The 7,612-nt window shown below is 45.5% G+C and overlaps 1 protein-coding gene across 12 annotated transcripts in view; it reads left to right on the forward strand.

The window, feature by feature from the left end:
* Nucleotides 1-91: 91 nt before the first annotated feature.
* Nucleotides 92-7,612, forward strand: part of PRELID3A (PRELI domain containing 3A) — a 112,192-nt gene continuing 104,671 nt past the window's right edge. For all 12 annotated transcript variants that reach the window (XR_003005773.1, XR_003005775.1, XR_003005776.1 and 9 more), the window contains exon 1: nucleotides 92-191. The gene's annotated coding sequence lies outside the window, so the exon portion shown is untranslated. The remainder of the gene's footprint in view (nucleotides 192-7,612) is intronic.

The raw sequence follows: 7,612 nt of genomic DNA on the forward strand, positions 1-7,612 counted from the left end.
AGCTCAGAGGGTGGGGCGGGGCTTGAGGGGAAGAGCTCAGAGGGAGGAGGGCGGGGCTTGGGCCGGGGCGCTAGTCTTGGCGCAGCACGGGCTAGAGCGCGCGTCGGACCCGCTGAGGACGCTGGGGTTCCGCCGGGTGGCCCTCTCCCTCAGGGCGGAGGCCTTCTTCGACCCTTCGGACACCTGTCTCGGTAGGTCCCTTGTCGCATACTTGCTTGAGAGCCTATTCAGTGGGGCCTTGTCCGTGGCAGGCACCGTCCTAGGCCCTGGAGGAGCGGGGCGGCCGTCAGGAACCGGACCCACAGCAGGTGAAAATGCGCGGCCATCAGTCTCTCAGCAGTGAGAGGGACTTGTGCTCCCAGACGAGGTGGAGTAGCGGGAAACGAGGGAAAATGTGTGAGATACTGTGGCCGGTTAAGTCGTGTGGGCTCTGCCTGGGGGGAGGAGGGAGGGTTCTTTTCCGGTTCGGGTTCGAGTAGGCGAACGTGACAGTAGCTGAGATCCACACAGCACAGGCTTTATTCAGTGGCCAAAGAACGGAGAAGGGGGAACTGAGTTCACGGGTCAACTTCTGCCCGCCTGGCCGTGTCACCGGAGGGTAGGTTCTTGTTTCCTCACAGAATTCAGAGCCCCACACGGAGGCCACGGAGGCGAAGCGAGGGTTTACTGAGTGATTGCACGCTGTCGGGAGGGAGAGCGGGCTGCTCGAGTGAGCAGCTACCCTGAGTTTCCTACCGCGAGTTGGTTATATGGGGCGCGGAAACAGCTGGGAAGAATATTCATTACAGGGCGAGACTCAGGGGAGACTTCTCTCGATCTTATTTCCCTTCTCCGCCTCCCCAAGGACGGGGGAGTTTTGGTCCTCTTTGGTCTTTTCAGGTCTGTCGTGGCCTCAGGTGCAGGATGGGTACTCCCCCGGTCACAGTGTTAATTATGTTGTAATGAGGGAATAGTGAGCAGAAGGTTACTTTCCGACTACGCTGGAGGTTCCTGCCTTTCTTGTTTGCCTCTAGGACCCCTGTGGTCACAAGATGTGTGGTTTCCTGTCAGACTCCCATGCCCCCCTTCTCTGCTCTTCTGGCCAACTGCCTGCTCTAACACTGGCCAGCTCAAGGAGTTTGGACCCTTAAAATCTTTTAAGGGTCAAAGGGTCGATGGTTCGTCTTCTGAAGCTGCTTCAAGCCAAGCAGGGGCATTGTCCCTACCTGTGGGGTCCAGACCACCTTGCCATCTGTCAGAGATAGGGGTATCGGGGTCATTGGCAGAAGCAGGGATGGAGAGTGGGGAGTGGGAGGCTGCAACCCTTTCCAGGTGATGTTTATAGTCCCCATCTTCATGTGGGCTGGGTTGAAATCCCTGGTGTACCATCATCTGCAGGTGAAACTGTTGTAATCTGGAGGAAACAAACTTAACACGCAGGTTAAAAAGGCAGGGTCCAAAAATCAGTAAAAATACTATTGCGATCAGAGGTCCAAGTAGGGGTAGGAACCAGGGGTATGTAATACCCCTCTGACTACAGTCCCAGTGGATTTGGCGCTGGGGTTACCCTTTCCAAAAATGTCTAGCCATTGAGCCTGTTTATATACCTTTTGGATATCTTCTTCCATCTGGCCAGTGGCGTCGATGTAGGTGCAACACGTTTTATTGATTATTGTGCATACCCCTCCCTTCTAAGTTAGGAGATAACCCAAGGCCAGTCTTTTACCATCACCACATTTGCTAGGGAGTTAAGGGAGGTTGAGAGTCTGGAGAGTGCATTCCCCGTGCTCCTGGCCAGAGTAGGTAGAGTAACTGACAGGTTACAAAGCGAAGCGTTGCCTTGTGGTATGCAAAGCCTCCCTGTGGGACCACCAAGCCAATAGCAGCTCCAGTTCCTGCCAGGAGGAGGCCAGTCGCACGCTGGAGCCAGGGACAGGGAATGGAGATATTATATATGAATATTACCCCAGGGGCTAAAAAGGCGAGTGTGTAAGATCCCATGGTTAATCTTTTATGTATGTATTGGTAGCCCATGGCTCAGAGGGGACTCACATAGATAGGACCCTGCAGCCTTCCTTTTGGGTGGCCACAAATTATGAGGTGTCCCCTTGGAGCACATAGCCATGTCTGGGATCTGTTTTCCTGAAGAAGCTGGCTCTGCCAGGTGAGGTTGGGATTCGTTGAGCAGGTGCAGCTGGGGCTAAGTGGCCCTCCTCGGATCCCCACCTCAGGCAAGTGGGTCTTATATGGGGGAAGAAGTTCCTCTTCATGTGAGGCAGTCATGTTATATTTTGTGAACGGAGGAGGTAGAGTGCCCCCTTTCCAGTTTCCAAAACGGGGGTAGGTCGTGGACTCCCGGGATCTCAGAGATGCCAGATATATCCAATGGGTGGAATTCTGTGTCTCATCTAGCTCTGTTGAGGTCACTTGAGGTGTCCCCCTTTCGCATTTGTATCTTTGAATAGACCTTCAGCATATGGGTTGTGTCCTACACCTAAAGATGGCTTTCAGATCATGCAGTCTTGAAAGTTTGAAGATATGATCCCTGCGGGTTTTAGGAAAAGGCTGAGCTCTTTCAGTCAAGTTAATGCAAATGACTGAGGACCGGTTAAAGCATGTCCAATTGACCGTGGAGAGAAGCTCTTCTGTGGGTGGGTCCCAAGACCAATTGGACTGGTTAAGAGTATAGAGGGAGGTGTTGACCGAGGCTGGGTAGAAGATGGGCCAGCCCGGGACCTCATGGGGGTTGGCGTGGCAGACCCAGCAGTTAGTAAGATTTTCATTTTTTCCTATGGTGGAGGAAATTTGTACTATGGAGTTGCCGCTGCATCCCCCTTGTGCAGATATCCACAGGAGGGAGAGAAATTTTAGGGTTAATAATGGCTTTATGGTGGTGGTGGTGAGCTAAAAGTGAACAGTCTTCTTTAAACCCAGCATGGACAGAGGAGTTCTTCCCTGGCAGGGGTGGTTAAGTGAACTGGTAAAATGTAAGTGAGAGAATAATAGCAAAAATGGTGAGTACGAGTCCAATCCACCAAATCATTTTACTTATCTGCCAACGATGTCTGTCCTTTGAGTATATATTCAACTTCTTGGTTTTTAAATAGGAGCCTAAGGCCTTTGGTGGGCTCACAGGTCCAGTTGGAGGTGTCTTCCTGTTCATAGCCAGGGTCCTGTTTGGACTTAAGAGGAACTGGCTTGATTTGGGACAGGTGAACCCAACTGTTGATCCCTTGTAATTTAACTGCAATAGGGGTACTGAGAAGGACCTAGTAAGGGCCCCTCCACTTGGGCAGTAATTGATCAGAGGGGGACCCTTCTCTCCATGTTTTTAGGAGGACAAAATCTCCCAGTTGAACATGAATGGGGTCAGTTTCCTGGTTGGGGGACTGATTTCCATATTCTGAAATCGCCTTTTGGACCAGTCCCAGATTAATTAGGTACTTAATAAGCTCACTGGTTTCAGTATCCACCAAAATGTCAGAGGATAAAAAGGGCCTACCATAAGTCATTTCAGATGGGCTGATCTCTAGCCCTGTTTTAGGTGCCCCCCTGATTCTCAAGAGGGCTATAGGTAAAAACTTTGTCCAAGGTTTTAATATCTCTTGACAAAGTTTAGCCAGGATTCTTTTTAAAGTTTGATTTGCCCTTTCCACCTTCCCTGATGGTTGAGGCCTCCAGGCAGCATGGAGGTGGTAGCAAATGCCTAGGACAGTAGAGATTTGTTGGGTAACCCTAGCCACAAAAGAGGGACCGTTATCACTTTGTAAAGACCATGGAAGTCCAAACAGAGGAATTATTTCCTTTAGTAATGCCTTTATTACCTCCTGAGCTCTCTTGGTCTTAGTTGAAGGCTTCCACCCATCTGGTAAAAGTGTCAATAAAGACCAGAAGGTATTTATATCCCTGGGAGGATGGCATCTGGGTAAAGTCTATTTGCCAGTTCTCCTCTTCTTTGGATGGGCTGGAGGAGAGGTGGAGGCCTTAGTTTTCCCCCTGGGTTATCATGGTAACATATATTACAGACCTCTGTGACCTCTAGGCTAGTCTGAGAAAGGCCCATGCCAGAGAAGACTTTTTCCACCAGGCTAGTCAAAGCATCCCACCCCAGATGAGAGAAGTCATATAATGATTTTTAAATATTCCATTGTAATGCTCTGGACAGCATTATTGTTTGTTCCTTAATCCACAGCCATTGGGACCCTCTTAGTATCCCCTAGTTCAGACCCACTCTATTTCCTTGATTGTGTACAGGGGTGACAATAAAGTGGGCTGGGGGTTGATTACGAGGGAGTAAGGTGGCCTGAGCTGAAGGTGTTTTTTGGTTTTTGCTTTTTGAATTTTATTGAAGTATAGTTGATTTACAATGTTGTATTTCTGCTGTACAGCAAAGTGACTCAGTTATACACATATATACATTCTTTTTCATATTCTTTTCCATTATGGTTTATCAAAGGATATTGAATATAGTTCCCTGTGCTATACAGTAGGACCTTGTTGTTTATCCATTGTATATATAATAGTTTGCGTCTGCTAATCCCAGACTCCCAACCCTTCCCTCCTGCACTCCCCTCCCCCTTGGCAGCCACAGGTCTCTTCTCTATATCTGTGTGTATGTTTCTGTTTCATAGATATGTTAATTCTTGTCATATTTGAGATTCCACATATAAGTGATATCATACGGTATTTGTCTTTTTCTTTCTGACTTACTTCGCTTAGTAGAATAATATCTGGGTCCATCCATGTTGCTGCAAATGGTATTATTTCATTCTTTTTTTATGGCTGAGTAGTATTGCGTTGTGTCTGTTTATACGTGTGTGTGTGTGTGTGTGTGTATCACATCGACTTTATTATCCGTTCATCTGTTGATGGACATTTAGGTTGTTCCCGTGTCTTGGCTGTTGTGAATAGTGCTGCTATAAACATAGGGGTGCATGTATCTTTTTGAATTATAGTTTAGTCCAGATATATGCCCAGGAGTGGGATTGCTGGATCATATGGCTACTCTATTTTTAGTTTTCTGAGGAACCTCCCTACTGTTTTCCATAGTGACTGCACCAATTTACATTCCCACCAACAGCGTAAGAGGGTTCCCTTTTCCCCAAACCCTCTCCAGCATTTTATTATTTGTACAATTTTTGATGATGGCCATTCTGACTGGTGTGAGGTGGTGCCTCATTGTAGTTTTGATTTGCATTTCTCTAATAATTAGTAATGATGAGCATCTTTTCATGTGCCTGTTGGCCTTCTGTATGTCTTCTTTGGAGAAATGTCTATTTAGGTCTTCTGCCCATTTTTTGTTTGGGTTGTTTGTTTCTGTGTTATTGAATTGTATGAGCTGTTTGTATATTTTGGAAATTAAGCCCTGGTTAATCACATCATTTGCAAACATTTTCTCCCAGTCTGTAGGTTATCTTTTCATTTTGTTTATGTTTTCCTTTGCTGCGCAAAAGCTTTTAAGTTTGATTCGGTCCCATTTGTTTATTTTTGCTTTTATTTCTATTGCTTTGGGAGACCTAAGAAAACATCTGTATGATTTATGTCAGGATGTTTTGCCTATGTTCTCTTCTAGGAGTTTTATGTTGTCATGTCTTATGTTTAAGTCTTTAATCCATTTTGAGTTTATTTTTGAGCCTGGTGTATTCTAACTTCATTGATTTGCATGTGACTGTCCAACTTTCCCAACACCACTTGCTGAAGAGACTCTCTCTTTCCCATTGGATATTCTTGCCTCCTTTGTTGAAGATTAATTGACCATAGGTGTGTGGGTTTATTTCTGGGCTCTCTATTCTGTTCCATTGATCCATACGTTTGTTTTTGTGCCAGTACCACTCTGTTTTGATTACTGTAGCTTTGTAGTATTGTCTGAAGTCTGGGAGGGTTATGCCGCCTGCTTTGTTCTTTTTTCTCAGAATTGCTTTAGCAATTCTGGGTCTTCTATGGTTCCGTATAAATTTTAGGATTATTTGTTCTAGTTCTGTGAAAAATGTCAGGGGTTATTTGATAGGGATCACATTAAATCTGTAGATTGCTTTGGGTAGTATGGCCATTTTTACAATATCAGTTCTTCTAAGAGCATGGGTTGTCTTTCCATTTCTTTGAATCATTTTCAGTTTCCAGTACCAATTTTTTTTTGGTAGAATTTTTTTTTTATTGTAGTTGATTTACAGTGTCTTAATTGCTGTACAGCAAAGTGATTCTCAGTGTATATACATATATATATATATATATATGTATATATATGTATACACACACACACATACATATACATTCTTCCATTTTATATTCTTTTCCATTATGGTTTATCATAGATATTGAGTATAGTTCTCTGTGCTATTCAGTAGGACCTTGTTGTTTATCCATTCTATATATAAAAGCTTACATCTGCTAACCCCAACCTCCCATTCCTTCTCTCCCCCAACCCCATCCCCCTTGGCAACCACCAGTCTGTTCTCTATGTCCGTGATTCTGTTTCTGTTTCATAGAAAGGTTTGTGTCATATTTTAGATTCCACATATAAGTGATATCATATGGTATTTGTATTTCTCTTTCTGACTTACTTCACTTAGTATGATAATCTCTAGTTGCATCTATATTGCTGCAAATGGCATTATTTCGTTCATTTTTATGGCTGAGTACTATTCCATTGTATATAAGTGCCACATCTTTATCCATTCATCTGTTGATGGACATTTAGGTTGTTTCCATGTCTTGGCTATCATGAATAGTGAGTGCTGCTATAAACATAGGGGTGCACATATCTTTTTTTTGAATAAATTTATTTTTGGCTGCATAAGGTCTTCATTGCTATGCGTGGGCTTTCTCTAGTTGTGGCAAGTGAAGGCCACTCTTCATTGCAGTGGCTTCTTTTGTTGCGGAGCACAGGCTCTAGGCACGTGGGCTTCAGTAGCTGTGGCTCGTGGGCGCTAGACACAGGCTCAGTAGTTTTGACACATGGGCTTAGTTGCTCCGCAGCATGTGGAATATTCCCTGACCAGGGCTCAAACCCATGTCCCCTGCATTAGCAGGAGGATTCTTAACCACTGCGCCATCAGGGAAGTCCCGCATGTATCTTTTTGAATTATAGTTTTGTCTGAATGTATGCCCAGGAGTGGAATTCCTGGATCATGTGGTAATTCTATTTTTAGTTTTCTGAGGAACCTCCATACTATTTTCCACAGTGGCTGCACCAACTTACATTCCAACTAACAGTGTAGGAGGGTTCCCTTTTCTCCACACCCTCTCCAGCATTTAAAAAAAAATATATATATATATATATATATATATTATTTATTTATTTACTTTGGCTGTGCCGGGTCTCACCTGAATCATGTGGAATCTTCGCCACGGCACGCGGGTTCCTTAATTGTGGCATGCTTGGTTGCGGCATGCAAACGCTTAGTTGCGGCATACGTGTGGGATCTAGTTCCCCAGCCAGGGATCAAACCGGGGCCCCCTTATTGGGAGCATGGAGCCCTACACACTGGACCACTGGGGAAGTCCCCAACATTTGTTATTTGTAGACTTTTTTTTGTGTGTGTGTGCGGTACGCGGGCCTCTCACTGTTGTGGCCTCTCCCGTTGCGGAGCACAGGCTCCGGGCATGCAGGCTCAGTGGCCATGGCTCACGGGCC

Source organism: Neophocaena asiaeorientalis, unplaced genomic scaffold (assembly GCF_003031525.2).
Source record: "Neophocaena asiaeorientalis asiaeorientalis breed wild unplaced genomic scaffold, Neophocaena_asiaeorientalis_V1.1 scaffold110, whole genome shotgun sequence".
Taxonomy (NCBI): domain Eukaryota; kingdom Metazoa; phylum Chordata; class Mammalia; order Artiodactyla; family Phocoenidae; genus Neophocaena; species Neophocaena asiaeorientalis.